This window comes from Sphaerodactylus townsendi, linkage group LG09 (genome assembly GCF_021028975.2).
Source record: "Sphaerodactylus townsendi isolate TG3544 linkage group LG09, MPM_Stown_v2.3, whole genome shotgun sequence".
Classification (NCBI taxonomy): domain Eukaryota; kingdom Metazoa; phylum Chordata; class Lepidosauria; order Squamata; family Sphaerodactylidae; genus Sphaerodactylus; species Sphaerodactylus townsendi.
This window is the reverse complement of record NC_059433.1, coordinates 41,196,727-41,216,360: the sequence shown is the minus strand read 5'-3', so window position 1 is coordinate 41,216,360 and position 19,634 is coordinate 41,196,727.

Genomic DNA, 19,634 nt, shown 5'->3' with positions numbered 1-19,634 from the left:
TATTTGAAATGGTAATTTATAAGCTACAGGCAGTTCCTTTTCTCTCCTTGCCCAGAGTTTTGAGAAAAGTTGGGAAGGGTGCCTGTGTTAAAGTTCAGTTGTTCTGCTTCTTTGTTGTAGAGATTAAAGTAAGTGCAAACAGACCTGCAACATCCACAGTTGGATTGCGGTATGACACTCTCATGGATTTTTTTTAAAACCAGAATTCAGACAGCTTTGATGTGGGCAAAAATGTTTGTATGATGACATTGTAAAGAAAATAAAATAGTCCTAGAACTACACTGTAAACGCAGTGAGTTTTTAGACAAAACATTGCATTATAGGTGAGGCATTTGGTGGTATATCTCAAAAACTTATTAAAACTGATATATTGTTGAAGGCTTTCATGTCCAGAATTAAATGGTTGTTGTGGGTTTTCCAGGCTGTGTAGTTGTGGTCTGGCAGTTTTTGCTCGTAATGTTTCATCTTCATATGGTAAAACATTAAGAGCAAAAACTACTAGACCATGGCCATACAGCCAAGAAAATCCACAACAGCCTATTAAAACTGATGTTTGTGATTTATCAGGACTAAGCTTTCATACAAAAAGATAACACATAGAGGCAAAGAAGGCCCTGGCACGGCCTGACCTGTGACAGGCAATTTTACTGTGATTTTCTCATGCAGGTTGCATGTAAATAAAGTTGTTTTCCACTGAAGGAAACCATTGATCCACTTAGTTCTCTCTGACTAGAAATGTTGCATGTCTGAGGTTTTTCCCAGTATAATTATAAAAGGAGATGGGTGGAAAGTCCCCAGAATCCCAAGCCACTTCTAATTACAGTGGCTAGTCAAAAGCTAGACGAACCTATGGTTTCATTCAGTAGAAGACAGCTCTGGATTTGAGATGCCAGTCATTGAATCTGGGACCTGCTGCATGCAAAACATGCACTTCATCACCAAGATTTATTTCCTTCTGTAACTGACTAGCAGGGTTTCAGTATGAAGATGTGAGAGTTAGGCAGCATACTGCAATAAAATTTCAAGGTGGGAATAAGAGAGGTACCCAGGAGACTCAGCCAATGTCTGGTCAACTGGCTATTGCTGTTTGCTTCATGAATCTTGAGACACCATTTAATCCTCATTGATCTGCCAGGTTCCTTTTCTCACTGTTGAAGTTCTTTGTGGAACTGCACCAGAAGAATTAAATATAGGGTAAAGTTGTTTAGCTGATTTTACGCTGTTAGTCTGGCATACCAACTGCACACATAACCTCTGCTTCAAGAATCAGCACTGTGGGGTGTGTTATAATTTGGTGTAACTGATGCATTTTATATCCCCTACTAGTTCACTATGTCCACATGACTTCAGAAAACTCTTTTTATGCCACCAATTGTGTGAATACAGAGAACTGAATTGTGTTACTAAAAGTTGTAATAGACACAAATCATAAGACATGGAACCTTTTTTGTACTCAATAGAGCTGCATTAACCAACTAAATATGGTTGGGTCCATATTAGCTGCCTTGTCCCACTAATTTTTATAGACAATTCAGAGGTCAACCAACTCAGATGGCCTTGGTCAACTGTATTCCAGCATTTACTATAATCCTTTTTGTCCTCACCGCTCACCTGATTTGGAATATTTTTTAAAATTCAATTGTACCACCAAGTGGTCCTAACTGGGCACTCACTGGACTATCTGAGACTCCTGGGACGAATGTCTCTTAAAATTTCATCTCATCATCATTTCCAGTCTAATTAGTTACCTCCTGTTCTCTGCCAACTAACTTGCTGTTTCTCTTGGGGCACTAATGAATTAACAATTAATTATCAGCTGTTGTTTGGAGGGGATGTTAAGTACTTTCTAAAAACTTTGAAGCAAACTGAGTCTTGGATCTTTCCCCCATTTTTGTGGTTATAATTTTGTACTTGCATTACTATGATAATAAACATTTAAATAAAACAAAATTATATAGCATTGATTTTGGCTTTTAGAAAATAAAAGAAGTTCTTGAAGCCTCTATGACGAGGGCTAATAATAATTTATCCATGAGTATCATAAGGCATCTAACAGAAGTAAAAGTACAGCAAAGAAAAGTACAGGAATTAGATTAAACATGAAGAAAAAGAAAACTGCAGGGGAAGCAGGACCTTTGCAGAGTGATCGTTATTTTTGAGCAAAAAGTAGATTCCCTTGGACACAGGCATTACCAGATTTTTAAGGGAATATAACTTTATATCACGTGTTATATATATGAAACTATCATTTCAGTTCAGCTTGCACCTTAATGCAGAACTGAAAATGTTCAGGACAAAAAGGTCATTTTGTGAAACCACACTATGTTGCTTAGCTACATATTCCAGTACTGCTTCTTTTGCCACATCCTTTAAAAATCACCACAGTTCAAAATATGGGCTTGGATTTGATGGTGCTATTCTAGTGGCATAGTAGCAGCTCCTTCAATGCATCAGCTTTTCCATCTGCAAAAAGATAAGGAGAGTTTCACCAATGCCCCATCCTACCAAAGACTTCCAATTTGCTGTCAAAGAAGGAAGACTGAGAGGTGGGGGGGGGGGAATCACCTTTCTTATCCCCTGCTCACATTGCTCAGCATCTTCTTCCACGCACGCATGCACGCATGCACGCCCGCACGCACACCCTCTACCTGGAGGACGTTTAACTTAGCCAGTTGTGAGGATATTTGTAGCCTGTTCATTGTAGGAAATAGGATAATCATAGAGTGATTGGTGAAGAGGGAAATCATCTACCCCAAGTTTATGTGACTGTCTCTGCCTGCTTGTATGATAATGTACCAAGGAGTGAGTGCAATCTGTGGAACAAGGGAGAATAATACTTCAAACTTGCTGCTGCTGTGTCAAACCTAAGGATAATGATGTATAAAAACTCTATTCTGTATCACGCTACTTGAAAGCTAGGAGAATGAAGGCAGAAAAAATGTGACTGTGAAGCAGAGTCCAAGGGGGCAGGGACGCGCGCGATGCACTGGGCGCACACCCCTGTGGGGTTGTGGCAAGGGCGTTCTGGTGGCGTCGTGGAGGCATTCTGGGGGCATAGTGGGGGAGTTCCGGGGCGGGACAGGGATGTTCTGGGGTGGGGGGCAGAGAATGTACCAGTGTACTGGGCGCTTTCCCCCTTGCTACATTTCTGCTGTGAAGGGTTAATTCCTTACAGAACCTTTTTGTGTGAATGACATGTTAGGAGTAAAGCTCAGTCAGAGCTGCTGACAGGATTATTGGTTGGAGCTCTTTGAACTGGAGGGTTCAGACTTGTTTAGTGCCTGGACCTGTGGTGTTGACAGGAAAGAGTAATTGGGAAGAAAAGACCCTACTCTAGCCAAAGAGGGGAATACATTTCTAGGGAAAGAAGAATTTCTAGCCTAGGTTCTAAAAACAGAGCTATTTCATATCCTGAACCGTGTGTGTAGAACAGAGGATGCTTGCTGAGTGAGAAAGATGGTCTCAGAGGGGGACCAATCTTAAGTCAGAAGGGAAATTTAAACTTTATGTGAGAACAGAATCCTCATTCCTAGTTCATTTACTTGAAAAGCTCTGAAGTTATCCTACTACTTGGATTGGTCTGAAGGGGGAAAAGGGAGTTGGGTGAATATTCCATTCCTTCTAGAATAGATTTCTAAGAAATTAGAAATCTTTTCAAACAACTAAATGTCATCTGAGCTGTACTATTAAGAACATCTTCACATTTGTATACGTCTGTTTTTTTCCTTCTCACCAAATTCCCCCCTATCCTATTCCCAGGAGGAGTTTAATAAAAATCTAATGTTTTATGGTTGAATTTTGAAAATCCTCTAGCATGATAATCTCTGAGATCAAACATATAATAGAGAAAGTGGGGGGGGGGGGGGGGGGAATCACCCCAGTTCCTTAAGGTGGTTCAGTTATACATTTTCTTTAGTGTGATACAATTGGACAATTAAAAATTTCCCCCACCTGAAGGTTATATATAGTAAAGTTGACTAGTGAAAAGATCAGAAGAAGTGTGTTTCAGAAGAATTAGGGAACATTCCTGCCTCTGGGTATAGGGGAAAGGAGAGATACCTCAACATGACAACTGTATACAGTTCCCTGTTTTTGCAGCCTATTCTGCCTGTTGCTGTGCAAGGATCAAATTGAGAAGCTCAAGTAGGCTAAAATGCAACACAGGGTGAGCCCATTGGAAATCTTAAGCATGCTTAATTTTGTTTTGGATGGTGGCCCTATTTTTGAGCCAAACAATATAAAAGGAAAATAAAGACTATGAACTTGTCAGTGCAGTTGTTGCAAATTAATAAATTCTGAAGTACTCACAGGTAAAAGAAATCACATCTGGAATCCTTCAGGATGATTCACACACTTTTTTCCCACCTTACTGTGAAGGGAGTTGGCACTCCTACATGATGAAATCCAAACACTGGCTGTAGTTATATGGCGAAATACGCAAAAAAGCAGATGGAAAGATTTCAGTTCTGCATATACATCTGTAAAATGGAGATTCTCAGGTGCTTTGCCAAGATGACAAAGGTCCAAAGGAATTTTTGAGAATGATCCAGAAGTTGTCATATACAACACAAACACATATATCCAGTTATTCATATTAAATACACACCTGACTGAGATATTTATATTAAATATTCACCTGAAGTTTCCTTACCCAACTTTAAGGAAGACAAGAACAGACAAGTTTCCAATATATGGAAGTTACATAGAGGTTAGTTCCCTGAATATTTAATGAGATGTCATTTGAAAAGCATCACATGGATACTTTGGACGGAACATAGGACCATCCAGCTTAATAATGAAGATGAGCAAAAGCATGCACGTAGATATTTGTTTTATTTCAAAATACACATGCATGCAATTTTGCAAAATTAAAACCTAACCCACTAATAATACAGTTAAACATCAGTACCGTGCTGTACAGACAAATGTCTTGCAATTATTTCTATGCAAGGGGAACATCAATGCACATGTAAAACTATTCCCACTGTTATCAATAATGGGCCCCTATAATCTTGTATGGAGTTTTGTAAGCATGCTGTTGTGCTTCAGAACACTGTGCATTGAAACAGTTGAATGCAATTTTCAAAGCATCTAGTTCCAGAAATTGCACAGCATTTATTTTTATTTATTTTATTTAAAACATTTTAATCCCATTTCCTACCTGATGAAGGCTTTGAAGGCAGTGAACATAAAAACATTAAAACATTTAAACAATTTAAAACAATATTTAACATTATAAAATAATTCTGTACCAACTGCAGCTTCTGGATAGTCTTCAAGGGCAGCCCTATGTATATAAAATATAAGGTGCATTGCAGTAATCCATCAGATATCAGGCTCAATTTAATGTACTGGCTATAATATATAAAGTCCTTCATGGCATTAGGGCTGTTTTTGTACTTGCTAATGCTCCGTGGCTTAGCTGGGGAGTGTATTTGCTGTGGGGCTTCTCACCCTGCTTTTAGTTCCCCACTGCTTCCCGGCTTTCTCCTTCGCTCAAGTCAGGGCCAGTGAGGGAAGCTCCAAATGGCTTCCCACAAGTCCGGGGCTTTCATACAAGTACCGCTTAAGCACCATGAGGTCTTCCAGATTCTCTTTTATGCATACGCAGGCAGCCTCCATTTCCTGTGTTCGGATTGGCTGAATCTCCCCACATTCCACCCACTCACTTTCACTATTTTAGTTTTACATGACAAATCAGGCACTGAGAATCGGCACCCTTGCCCCCCCTCTAAAATCCTTGCGTGTGTAATGGGATCGCTGTCCTCCACCCTCCATCTAAAATGTAAATCTAAAATCTTTGCGAGTGTGAGCGAATTGCCGCCCTCCTGTTTGCAGTGCCTTCACACGCCACTTTTCTGCCCAAGGTTTCTCGTTCCTTTATAAAAACCAAGGTTTCTCTCTCCATTTTTTTCACTGCAAGTGGGGGAGGGCACCACTTTTCAGTGCCTGTCCATTGGTGGGGTGGGCCAGAACAGTGAGGCGGGAAAACTGGCCCCATTTATGCTATGGAGGAGTTTTGCATGCCAGTGGAAGCCTCTGGAGCAACAAAGGGACATTTCAAAAGGACCTCAACCTTTGCGGTTCAGGAAATTTGTGGAGCAAAGCCATTGGCACGGGGTGGCTCAGGGGCAGAAACATGGCAGCCACACTGCAGCACTGAAGGCTGTGTGAAACTCCCAATTGCATTGAGGCATTCCCCGTGTTAACAGAGGGGCAATTTTGTCATGCAAAAATAGCCCTGATCTGTCACATTTGCCAGACTATCTTGTCTCCTATGCTCTGCCACAACAGCTTTGATCATCTGAGCAGGACCAGCAAGTGGGCAAAATCAACATCTGCCCATACATGTGCCTTCTCTACTGTTACCCCTATATATCTATCTATCTGAAATTACACTTCATGCAACTGAAATTACACTTCATAACAAAGTATGTTCTTGTCCACAAATGCCTTAGTCACAATACATTTGTTAGCCTTTGAGGGTCCCAAAGATTAAATTTGCGAATCATTCTGAGAGTTTTTGTTGTTGGGTTTTGTAATTACATAGATTTACTTATGGTTTCCATTGTATTCTTTTATTCATAATAGTTGGTGTATATTCTTCTGTATAATTTCATTTTCTCTGGTAATTCTTGCTGAGTGAATTTTCATTCACTTTTTTCTACATTAAGTTCACATTTCTCTCATGTGATTCATCAGTAAAGTTGCATAAAACAGAAGTGAAGGTTGCCAAACAATAAAATGTAAGGCATTTCCCCACCCTTTCCTTAGTTACGTTTTTGACTGGCATGAGTACATTCTCTAATATCTTAGCCTTCAATAATCTGTATCAAAGTTTTCCACGCTACAAACATCCATGTGTTGGCAGAATGCCTTTTGGAAGAGAATCCTTTGGGGAGTGGAGCATTCATGAACTCCATACCAAAGCATCCACAGAGGTTTCACAAAAACCTGGAATTAATCTAACTGTTGGAAGGCCAAGAGTAGTTTTTGATTTGGCAGTGCATAAGAATTAGGTCTCTGACTTCTCATAAATACCCGAAAAGGTTTTTAAGAGTTGAAAGTCATCTACCATGGTGAATCTGAAGAAATTGTCTTAAGCTCAGGTACAGAAAAGATTGAAAACAATCTATTCACACGGAGGAACTTCCATCCAGTTGAGCACAATGGGACAGTCTTCCAAGAAAATATTCAGAAGATTATAAACTAAGTTTCAAATTTACAAAATCACATTTTCCAAATTTTTGCAATTCTGAATTGGAAATTGTCTTCTTTAACAGGAATAGGGTAAGTTCATGATGGACTTTTTCTTATTTTTATTGTGAATAGTTAGTATGTCTAGGGGTTTGTTTATGACTATTTACACACATATTGGATAATGCACTCTAGCAATTGCTTGCAACTGGTTTTTCCCGTTTCACAAAGGAAAATCCATTTGCAAATAGTTGCGATATTGAATTCAAATACTGTGTCAATTCAAACGTGATGAATCATTATACAATTGTCTCACATTATTTAGTTCTGAACATGTAATAAATTATACTAGTACAAGCAGGGGAACCATAAGGACTTGTGGGGTTTCTAATTTCTCTTCTTCCACTATTTCCTCTTTCTCTTTCCCTTCTCTGAAAGTCCCTTTAGATAATACTCTATTTCTGATTTCTTCCCTTCTTCCCACCCACCAGCCAACTGGTCAACTTACCTGAAGGGGAATCCCTTCAGCTATCTCTCCTTCACCCCTTGGCAGACTCTCCCAGGGAAAACTCTTAACTGACTTGTAGCTTGCCAACTCTGAGGCCAGGCCAGGCCACTGGCAAGACCAAACCCAGCTGCACAGTGGAGAACCCACAAAGACTTGTGAAGAGCATTTTACTTTCTCTTTCCACACTGTTTCCTCTTTCCATCTCTTGGCAGCCCCCATAACCCTCTCTTTCCCTGCTTCCTGCTCTCACTCCCATCCACTAAGCTACCTTTTATTTGCCTTCAATCTTCAACTATATTAATTATTTATTTGCTTCATTTATATTCTGCCTTTATCCACAATGGGGACCCAAGCAGCTTACATCGTTCTCTTCTACTCCATGTTATCCTCCCTTACTAATCTGCCTGACCACTATGGACATATTTTAGAGTCCCTGCTTTGAGTGTGCCCTTCCCCTCATTCTAAGACTAAGTGCTTGGCAAACTGGGAGTAGACTTTCTCAGTCATGGCTCTGGAGCTCTGTCCCCACAGACATTCGTCTGTCCCCTTCTTTTGTCATCTTCCTCTAGCTAGCCACTGGGAGGACCACAAACCCAGTTGAATGATTAATATTCCCACAATGATCCAATAAATTTGAATATATTGGGGTTTGGAGTAATGTTGGTTTGTAGGAAATCTGCTACTGGGTGCTATGTGGAGCAAAGTCCTTTAGGTCCATCTTTCCTACTATAGTCTGCCATGACAGCTTCAGTCATTTGAGCAGTCTTACCCCTGCAAATGGGTAAGATAGGAACTTCGGTTGGTGAGCATTCTTCATGGTGACTCCAGCCTTATGGAGTTCAGGAGTGCCTCCTACCATTCAATCATTTCACAAAATGTGCAGCACAGAAAATATTTAGGAAGGCATTCTAATACCACCTCCATGGGAAAATAGGTCTATAGCTGACTGTAATTATTATTGTTGCTATTATTGTTGGTATAATCTGGCTTGTACTGCATTGCCTTATGCATTGTAATTACATGGTCTGCTTTGGTCCCACAATACTTTGCCTGATGTGTTTCAGTTTTTGTAGTCCTAGTCCTAGCATTATTCATTGAATATCTTGTATTATATTATTACATTTTGTCTTCTTTTCCTTTATTCTGTAATCCACCTTGAGTCTCAGCAAAAAAGGCAGGCTATAAATAAGATAAATACATTTTTCAGAACATATGGGGTAGACTGTGACATATTTAGCTCTGTTCTAAAATTTCTAAACTTTGTATATTGCATTTTTACAATAATAATTTGTACACTGGATCATGAGTTGTACAATAATATTTTCTCTCAGTCACTACAAAGGTTAGTGAGATGTTCCTTCCACAAGGACATAAGCTTACCACAGTTGTTAAAATTAGATCCTTTTTGTGCACTTCCTCATAAAAGTCTGGCTAAAATGGGCTTTGAAGTGGAGATCTGGGAGGAAGGAAACATTGATTTTCAAATAAAGTTGTTGGCATACAGCCAGGTACATGATCCATATATGTAATTGCAGCTGGCTGTCACTTAGACATAACATAAGGCTTGATTTGTCCACTTTCAATTTAGAACCATAGTTGCCAGTATTTATCTTACGTAACGATTTATACCCTACTGAAGACTGTCCTTTCCTACCTTCTACCCTCACAACAAGCCTATTTTTTTGTGTTGGGTTGAGGGAGAATGGTCAGACTAAGGTCATCCAGCACATTTCTACTGTAGAGTGGAAATTTGAACCTGGACCTCTCAGAACCTAGTCCAGCATTCGAACTTCTTCCTGCAGGATTTCAACAACACTTTTAGCGCAAAATGTTTTGAAAACCCTTTCTTCCATCCTCAAAAGCATTTTCTTTGGATATGCTAAACTAGCGATCTGTTTTCTCAAAATGGTTTAAAAACATTTACGCTTACTGTGTGGAGATCAGGAAACATTTTATTTCTCCTGCCCAATTTTGAAGCTCTCACTTTTGTTTCTCTGCAGCTTGCCGCTTTCTATTTTCTGCCTTTTCTCTATGTTGTCTAAGGCCCTTTCCGAGACGTGGTTAAAAACGACGGCCTGGGGCGGTAAAACGCCGCTTCCAGGTCATTGCCTTCAAGATGCCAGGCGGCACTGCTGCAATGCAGCAGCACCGACCTGACTGTGCTCCCCCCAGGGCGGCCAGGGTCGGCTTCTAAAACAACAACCCTTTAAAGGGTTGTTGTTGGGGAAAGCGTCTTCCCGGCGGCGCTGTGTGAACCGCGACCGCCTGAACACGCTATCTCCCTGTCCTGTTTATTCATTTTGTCCCTTTATCGTTACCTGCTGGTTGCCGAAGAGCCACATCGCTGTCCTCCGACCCCTGGAGGTCGGAGGGCAGCGTATGGGCTTCAACGCCAGCAGGCCGACGACGGGACAAGGTGAGTGGAAGGGTAGGGGAAGAGGCGGCTCATTTGCGGAGCCGCCTGCCGCTTGTCGTCTTCTGCTGAGGCCGGCCTCCTGCATGCGCGCATGCGACCGGTTACCTCCACGCCGGCGGAATTCTTGCCGGCGTGGAGGCGACAGGGAGGTTGTGCGGAAACGGCCTAACATTTGCTGAAATGTCCCACAGACATTTTCTAATCTAGCATTGTGGTTGCTCACCATTTCCATCATTGTGGTGCACTAATAAAGTCAGAATTCCGATTATACCTTCCGATTATGTGAACATGTTTTCCTGTTTTTAAAAAAACTTGTGTGAATTATTTTCAAAACTATGTAGACACGATAGGAGAACTGGCAAGGCTTTGGATAGCGAGTCTCTGTCGCTTTGAAGATACAATGCCATGTTTTTTTTAAAAGGAAATAACCGTTTTCACCGGAAACACTTTATTTTTTCTCGCTACGCGAACAAAAACCCCAATTTTAAAAATGTCTTAAATGTTTTAAATGTTCTGTGCAGACAAAGTCAGAGACAGTCTAGCCCAAAACAACAGCTTTTTATTTACAACAGAGGCAGCTCTTACAACCATCAGCTTTAGCCAACATGCAAGAACTGGGAACTGAAAAATAGATCTCCACCCACTAAGGCCAAACTAAATCACACAGATAATAGGGGAGGAACTGTTCAATGACATACATGTATACACAGTAAATATACCACAGATGAAACTGAGTGTGAAAGCTGGCTGGATCCAATCTACAGGGATGATGACACAACAAAATCCTACAGAGAAAGAAGGCTTCTGCAAAGGGCAGCCCTGCTTACCAAGCTTGTGGAGTTATTTGAAAGTGACAGCAAAGTTGTGGATAAAGATTAAATTATACTCTTGGGCTTCTGACAAAACACCTTAGCAGGAGCCCCCACCATCAAATTAATAGTCCTGAAATAAAAAGACAGGTTCTCTCATGGATTAGAAAATAGTTAAACAACATGAACAGCAAGGAAGAAGAAAGTGGATGTTTCCCTTCTTGGAGCAGTGGGGTTCCCCAGGAATTTTGAATAGGGTGATGCTATTTAATTTGTTCATAAATAAACTGGAATCAGGAAGAGAGAAGAGGCCAAATTTTCAGATGACAACAAATTATTCTGTTAGATGTTTGCCTGGGGTGCAAATAGGTAATTTGAGAGCTGTTTTTCAAAATTTATAAAAATGAATCTCAGCATTTAATAGTTGAAAAATTATTTATAATAAAAGTTTATTAATATATTAATATAAAGAAATATTATTATTGTATTATGTCCAGAAACAAATTCTACTGTGGCCAGTAAAAGTTGCTCTGCCAAGCCTACATAATTCAACTGGAATTTAATGGACTTGCTTGGATATTTATATATTATAAATGAATAAAATAAAAATAAATATTAATTTAAAATACAAGGATCTACATGGAAAATGTGTTTCCTTGGCAGTATCACTGTTATTATATTGTGAACAATGTATTTTAGAAAGATCCTCAGTAGGGTTACAAGACCTTCATGGACATCTGAATGGTGGGGTAGAATACAAAGAATAGTCAGAAGTCAGCACCATAAATTCCTGTGGGGCTACGTTTGTTTAGCATTGCAGCTAAAATCAGTTTGTGGCCACAATAAAATGAACATGTATTTGCTTTTTATTACAGATATTTATAAACATTTTTTTCCAGCAGATTTTCCTACTTTATTAAAATGTGAGATTCACTTTATGAAAAGGCTGGAGGTTGAGTTTGAAAATTTAGCCAGCACAATATTCTAGATGATGGCTGATTCACTAGAATTGTTTAGTCTGTCAAATTCAGATTATTTTACTTGTGCTCAACAGTGAATCTGTGGGTTAGTGGTAGATTAACTTGATTCTCTCTGAACTTAATTTACAGGACCAGCTTAAGAATTAGGTTAATGTTTTCACTGTTATAATAGCTTACTGAAATAACTACAATTCCATTTTAAAGTTTTTCCTTCATGAAGAAATGACTTAATTATTCTGAATGGGAGAAAAATACGATGGTTGCTCAGGTTGTTTTCCTTGAAGCCTTTAGACCTGGATGGAGAAATGTATAATTAATCGGGAACAACATAAGCTTGTTTTGTTTATTAGCATAAAATAAACAAGGATAACTCAGAATATGTCTGCTCATTTCAGCAATCACGTTTCACATGCATGCTTCATAAAATTAGTCAACTGAACCCTTTTTGTACCCAAGATTTTGTATGCACTTCAAGCTATGAATAGTGAATGTGCTGATTGATTTCTGAAATGCAATTTCAACATGTTACTACTCATAACATTCTTACATAATTTACATGGGTTAGAGATATGTGCTGTATAAAGTTTGTCAAAAGGAAGTTGGATATGCAAAATGATACCTACAGTTTTTCAGGACAATGCTGAAACTGTGCCTTATGCTTTAAACCAGATTGGGAATGGAACAAAAAAACATTTTACCATATCCAAATGGTCTCTAGGTTTGAGGTCATAGTAAAGCTATGGCTAAATTTGTGAGATCAAATCTCTGCTCCTCTTGCTTCCCACAACACTTTTTAGAAGAAGTATAAAAAGAAGAGGAGGAAGAGGAATCTGTATCTATACCCTCCCTTTCTCTCTTGTAAGGAGACTCAAAGAAGCTTACAAACTCCTTTCCCTTCCTTGTGAGGTAGGTGGGGCTGGGAGAGTTCTGAAGAACTGTGACTAGCCCAAGGTCACCCAACAAGAATGTAGTAATGGGGAGACAAATTTGGTTCACTAGATAAGAGTCATGTGGAGGAGTGGGAAATCAAACCTGGTTCTCCAGATTAGAGTCCACCTGCTCTTAACTGCTGCAACACGCTGGTTTGTAATGAGATGGCGAAACACAACTTAGGCACATGGTGAAGGACATATCATTGTTGCAGATCTAGAATTCATTCATACATGTATCTGCTCTGGGCTACACAAATGATTGTCCATTTTGAAATAGAGAGGCAAAACACCATTTACAGTGTTAAAATGGTAAAGTTAAAAGCTGCCTCAATTTTCTTCATTTTCAGTTTAACAAAAAAGACATACAGTATTCAGAAGTGTTTAGATACTGCAACCTAATTACAATTTAGTCCTTTTGGGGGGGGGGGGCTTTTTCTAGGTGTTTGGTCAGAATTTTAACACACTTAAGACACACCATTAAAATTTAATAGCCACCTTGAGTATAAGGATATAAAACAGGGCAGAAATGTTTAAAATAAATACTAAATTGTTCTTAGATGCCAAACTTTTCCATGTGGACTATTTAAATCAATTCTGGCCCCATACTGCTTTGGTTTATCCCTTGATTTCTGCATGCATTTTTGTGCCTTTCGTTTTCCCCCCCCCCCCCCCCCCGTTTTCCCCCAGTTATTTTGAGATCTTTTGCCACAGTATTTTTCTGGAAGCCGATTTTGAATTGACTTTTTCCTGGTGAGTAATGTTAATATTGGTTTTCTTTGTCCCACCCACCTCTAGCCCACTTTTCAATGACTGTACTGTTATCACAGTTAAACAACTCCTCCTAAATAAGTGACTTCAATTTTTACACCCTGTAAAGTATCAATATAATATTGTTAGTGTTGTTCGCAGTGGTGGGATCCAAAAATTTTAATAACAGGTTCCGATGGTGGTGGGATTCAAACAGTGGTGTTGCTGCGCACACGCACCTCCAGTCCCTATTGGGCAGGGAGGTTGCTTTAGGAATCCCTTCTCGGCACTCAGAAAAAATTAGTAACCACTTCTAGAGAAGTAGTGAGAACTGGTTGGATCCCACCTCTGGTTGTACTGATAATTAAAGTAGGTTTTCAAAATTCACAACATTTTTTATAAAGTTAGTCTCTAGCTCTTTCCCTTGCAAAGATATGAGGAAAAGGCATATTTCCACAAGGGAAGAATCTTTAGACCTACTTTATATAAAAGTGGATCTTAAAAAAAATAAGTGGGGATGCTCTGACAATAATGATGACAGCTCTCTCCCTTGAAAATCTTTGTTATTTAAACCACATTCAGAAGAAATAAATGGACCCCACAATTGTAAAAATGCACAGGGGGGAAGACATGTGGAAGAACCCTGCCCAAACTGATTCTAGTGCTTGTGGACCAACTGCCAAGAAAATCAGAATTAACTTGAGCATGAGGAAAAGGTCAAGAGATGAAAAACACAGTCATCTTGGAAGAGAGAAAGAGAAGTTCAATTTATTGTGACCCAGAACAGGAGTCGATTGCTTTAAGAATACCTCAAGTGGTCACAGGAAGTGTTGCTAGTGCTCCTGCCAAATACTTGACTACAAGGAATCAGTACTCAGCAGCTGCCTAACCCTTAAACTCTGACAGGCCAATGCTGCTCAAATCACTATAGTTGCTTTCGTTGCTATAGTTTTGCTTTTGATTTCAAAGCTATCAGCTCTTCTGAAAACATGTTAAGCCTTTTACTTTCATATTTTAACAAACTATACAATTCCTTAACAATTCCTTAACAAACTATACAATTCCTTGAGAGCTTTCAGAGTCAATCTTTCATCTAAATGCCTTAAGAAATGCATCTATCTATGCTACTGTAAGCACAGCTGCATCCTTCTAAGCCCATTGGCTTCAACTGACTTTGAAGAGTGTAAATCTGCTTGAGGTGGCACTGTAAGTCACACATAATTGTTAAAAGATTTAACAGTTGAGGCAGATGCCCTCTGTTCTAAAAAAATGAGAAGCCCAAATTAAAAAGATCTATATTTCACATAGTCCATCAAATTTGGTTCCTTGTACGGCTTACAATTCAGTTACAACAGTTGTAAGATCTAAAGTTATGTAATACTGAGAAAAACATAAAGAATCTGATCAAAACTAAAAGCAGTATCATATATTTAATAACATTGCTGAAAGTAAGTAGCATCATTAGAACATCTATAGAGCTCACAGCCCTGAGCAGGCAGATCAAAGGAGAAAGACAGTTCGAAATTAGGGTTATAAGTGTCAGGCAAGAGTAGCTAAGCATATGTGAGCCCCTCGGGGGACAGGGGTATGTTATATGGGTTGGTGTCCATGAAAAGACAGATGGAGTTTGTCAACTTTTGGTTTTTACAATGCAATTATTTTGTTATGAGTCTTAAGCAGCTTTAATACTATTAAACTGAATAGAACTGTGAATTGCAGAGGGAAAGTTCAGTTCTCTCAAATTATATATTGTTCATATCTATCGGACCATGAGAAATCATGGGGTGGAGCTACAACAGTATTTCAATGGATGCAAGAACTTCTGTCTGTTGAGCATGAATTTTGCGGGCTGCCTCAGGAAGGGGGAGCTGCCAAAGTTGTGTTTATCCCACAAAAATGTGCTTGATTGAAAAAACTGTGCCTAGCTTTTTAATTTTTTCTTTGTGTGGCCAGTATCATCCATCCAAAGATTTTGTTAAAAGCATAAAGAAAATTATCTAAGGGCTTCTGTAATCAACATATTGATGTTTGGACAGGGAAACCTGGTACCTCTAGACTACACAACTTTTGCACACTAACTTTGCTTTGCGATGCTTGCGATTATTTGCAAGTCAGTGGCTATTTTTCCAGAAATGAAAAAAAAACCACTATTAAACTTAAAAGATTACACAGTCTTTTCTATAACTATTAAGGTAACTATTTCCGTTTCAAAAGATGTCATTATTTGGGTTCGTCATAGGGGTACTTGTTTAATCAAGAGGTTATAATTTTAAACTCACAGAATCTCTTTGAAAATGTATTACAGATGTTCAATAAGGTTAGCTTTACAGCATCATGTTGAGGGTCACAAGGTTAAGACCTGTGGCATTATCTAATATAGTTGGTGCCCCAACCTTGAAATGAAGTCATCTGCTTCTAATGATTTTGCTTCAGTTTCATCAAGACAGAAACCAGCATGGTTTCCGGGATTGTGACTGTGATTTACTGAAAAGGACAACGGTAACATTCAGCTCTCGCTCAGTTACATTAGTTGGAAATGAAATCTTAAAGAATGACATAAACTCCCACACACTTAGAACATTGAACTGAAAATGTGGGAAAATCAGGGCAGCTGATGGGACAGATAAACATGAAAGCCAAGTGCTACTGCTTATCCTAAACTTTTTTCTCTGAATATTCCCTAGAGGAAGAACACATTTGAAATGTCCCAGAGCAGTACATATCTACTGAACTGCCTATCTGTGTCAAAACCATATGGTTTCTGTGAAATGTAGAGAGAAGTAATAGTTTTACTGCTTTTTCTACAGTTTAAAAGTGCTTTAAGGCACCATAGGGCAAGGGTCCTCAACCTGTTTCAGGCCGTGGACACCTTTGGAATACCGACACAGTATGGTGACTACAGCCATAAAATAGTAACTAGAGGAGGTGGAGCCAGCCACAATAGGGCTGCCACAGATTATTTTCAGACATACAACAAAGATTCTTGTGCTGTAGTAACAGCTACTGCTAAAGCAATATTTTAAAAATGTGTGCACACAATCATATTTCCAGTAGCCAATGAGCAGTCTTGCTGGGCACAAACCCCACTTGCCCCCCCCTTTCTAAAAACACATTGTGGTTGTCAGGAAAGGTGTCAGTGGGCACCATTGGTAAATTGCTGTAGATGCTCAGTAAAGAGATCCTTAACATGCTTGCTGAATGTCAGGAGAGGATTTCTTTTTTAAAAAATAATAAATTTTATTAATTTCAGAATCGTTAAAACATTACAATTACAAAATTCCATTATTAATACATAAATACCTTAATTTGACCAGTATATTTCTAAAAATTTTAAGTATCTAGTTCAGATAATTTTCTCTCTCAGTTTGACTTCCCATTCGGGTCTAGTAACTTCATATTACCGTCAAAAATTGACCTTATTTGGCTAACCTTTCTTCAAACTCAGATGTAATAAACAGAAGGGGAACCAGTGATTTAATTCTGGAGAGGATTTCTGACACTGATCCCTTTTCCCCTCAGAAATGTTAATTTTGAAGAGTTCCTCAACAATGATCTGAAGTAGGGTGATAGGCACATTTCTGAATTATTCTCCCTTACACCATTCAACAAATAGATATTGAGCACTATGAACCCAGCGAAAGCAGTCCAGGAATAGCATTATCCCAGTCCACAATGGCTATTTATACACATGTGGTCTCCTTCGCTTTGAGCGTACATTCCCTTTGGGCTTGATTCTCAGTTATGCAGATGGTTACCCCTCTCCAGAACTCATCCTGCTCTCAGATCAGAGAATTGCCACAGTTTCTGAAAGCTCTTAAGTGTGTACTTTTCCCTTCCTTTGCAGTGTATTACCATTTTCTTGGGTTTTCTTTCTTTCCTTCTTCCCCCATCCACACCACAGTACTTCCTCTCACTCTACTGGCTATCCTGCTGGCTTCCTTTTTTAAATAAAATGTTTAAAGTCTGATGTAGGGGTGAGCCCGCGAACCCAGCAGAACCGTAGAAAGAGCGCTTGGAATGCCGGTGCCGGCTATGGCCTTCTGGGCGCACACGCTCCTCCAACCCCCGCTCCCCCGTGAGTCACGGGTCATGAACGGCCTGACTCGCGGTCGCCAGGTGTCCCACACAAAGGGACAAAAGGGCTCTTGCCCTCAAGTGAGGATTAGATCCAGACGCGGATGCTTCCTCCCGCACGTAGCAGCCCGATGAGATCATGCATCACATGATGATCTCCCGTTCTCCCGCTCTCCTGACCTCCCGCTCTCCCGCCTGCCCGACCCCTTTACACGCCCCCAGTGAAACCCTAATAAAAGGTGCGAGGGGCGAGCACACGGCAGAGTTGCCAGGATCACGGGATCCCGCGCTTCCTGCTACTGGCTCTCTCCACCAGATGAAATCTCCGCGTCTCGTCTCTTCCTTGGGGCCTCGTGGGCAAGACTACAGTCTATCGCTGGAACATCAGACTGAAGCAGGGAACCTGGGGAAATTGACAAAGCTTTTAGCAATCTATCACTAGGCACAAGATGCCCCTCTCCCACCAAAGGCAGCAGGCGACCACCCACATGGAGGTTGTATGGTAACCACATAGAGGCAGGGGCAGGCAAAATGGTGGATTGGCTGTGATAGGGAAACAAACAACTGTGAGGAAAATAAGAATGGCGTAAACAGGAAAACCCCATTGTGAAGCAAAATTAAAGAATCAACTGCTTCTCAGCTGCAGAGTAAGTAGTGCTTGTATAAATGGCCAACATCTTTTCTGAGTGTAACTCCATTAAAGAAGAGAAATGTAATGAAGACTTATGTCTTTAAGAAAGATCTTGCCTAAGCTTGACCGTAATAGTAGTCAACTGCTTGATTAAATGCGGATCTGCCAGTTATGCATAACATGGGTCTGAGGTATGCTTGTTTTTAAAAAGTAATCAATTTAAAATGTTTATGAAACACTTGCTCTCTCCCCATCCCCCTCAGCCAATGTCTTACCTCCTTACAGTCTATCCAGTGTCTACTTTTCTCCTCAACCAAGTTCTGATTCTGAAAAATAACTTGGGAGGAATAGGAAGAGGGGGGGGGGCAAGTAGTGGTACAGGGGAGACCCAATTTACCTCTGTTGCCTATACATTTTGCCTTAAAAATTAGACTCTGCCAGGCTAACCCCGTAGCTTTGATTTATATATGATGGGCAAAGATGCTCCTGCATTCTCATCTTGTTTAGTAGTAAAAAGGAGTGCGGGTGATAGATGGAACCACCAAGTTGTAGCCAACTTATAGCAATGTCATATGTGTTTCAAGACAAGAGGCAAACAGAGGTGGTTTGCCATTGCCTGGCTCTGCATAGCAATGGTGCCTTCCTTAGTGGTCTCCCATTCAGGTAGTAACCAAAGCCAACTCTGCTCAGCTTCTGAGATCAGGCTCCTCTGATTCATTCAGGTCAGGGTTTTAAAAGGGAGTACACCATAAAAATTCTTATTCAATGAGCAGTATTTTAAACATAGGAGGCTACATTTAGGACTGTGTAATACTTGCACTGTATTTCAATAGGATGTGCTGCTCCTTAGAACCTGGCTGAGTTTTGGACTCTTCTGGCCGGTGTCTGAACAAATTCATGATAGAAAATATCAGACTTCTTTCCCTCATGCACATGATATGGATATAATTATTTCATTTTGTTGTGTGGGTTTTCAAAGTATGGCTGATGCTCATGTGTTTTGGTTTGTGTTCATGTATTTATAAATAGAGAAGCAATGGACATTTTTAAGAAGTAGAAAACAAATCTAGAGAAAATGTACACTTTTATTTCATGAAGAAAGATTTGATTCAAGAAGATACGCTTCTGAGAGCATGATCCTAAATGTGTTTCCTAATAAGTGACATAAGCCCAAAGGAATGCTTTTAAATGGGCTCCTTTGCAGTTTTACTTGGAGTGGAATGTGATATTATAAGCCTGCTTGCCAAGACATCTTTACAGATTATTATACTATCTTATACATTTTAGTTAAACAGGTAATGCTTGCAGCACCCTTAAAATCTCTTTTTAAAATGGAGGGG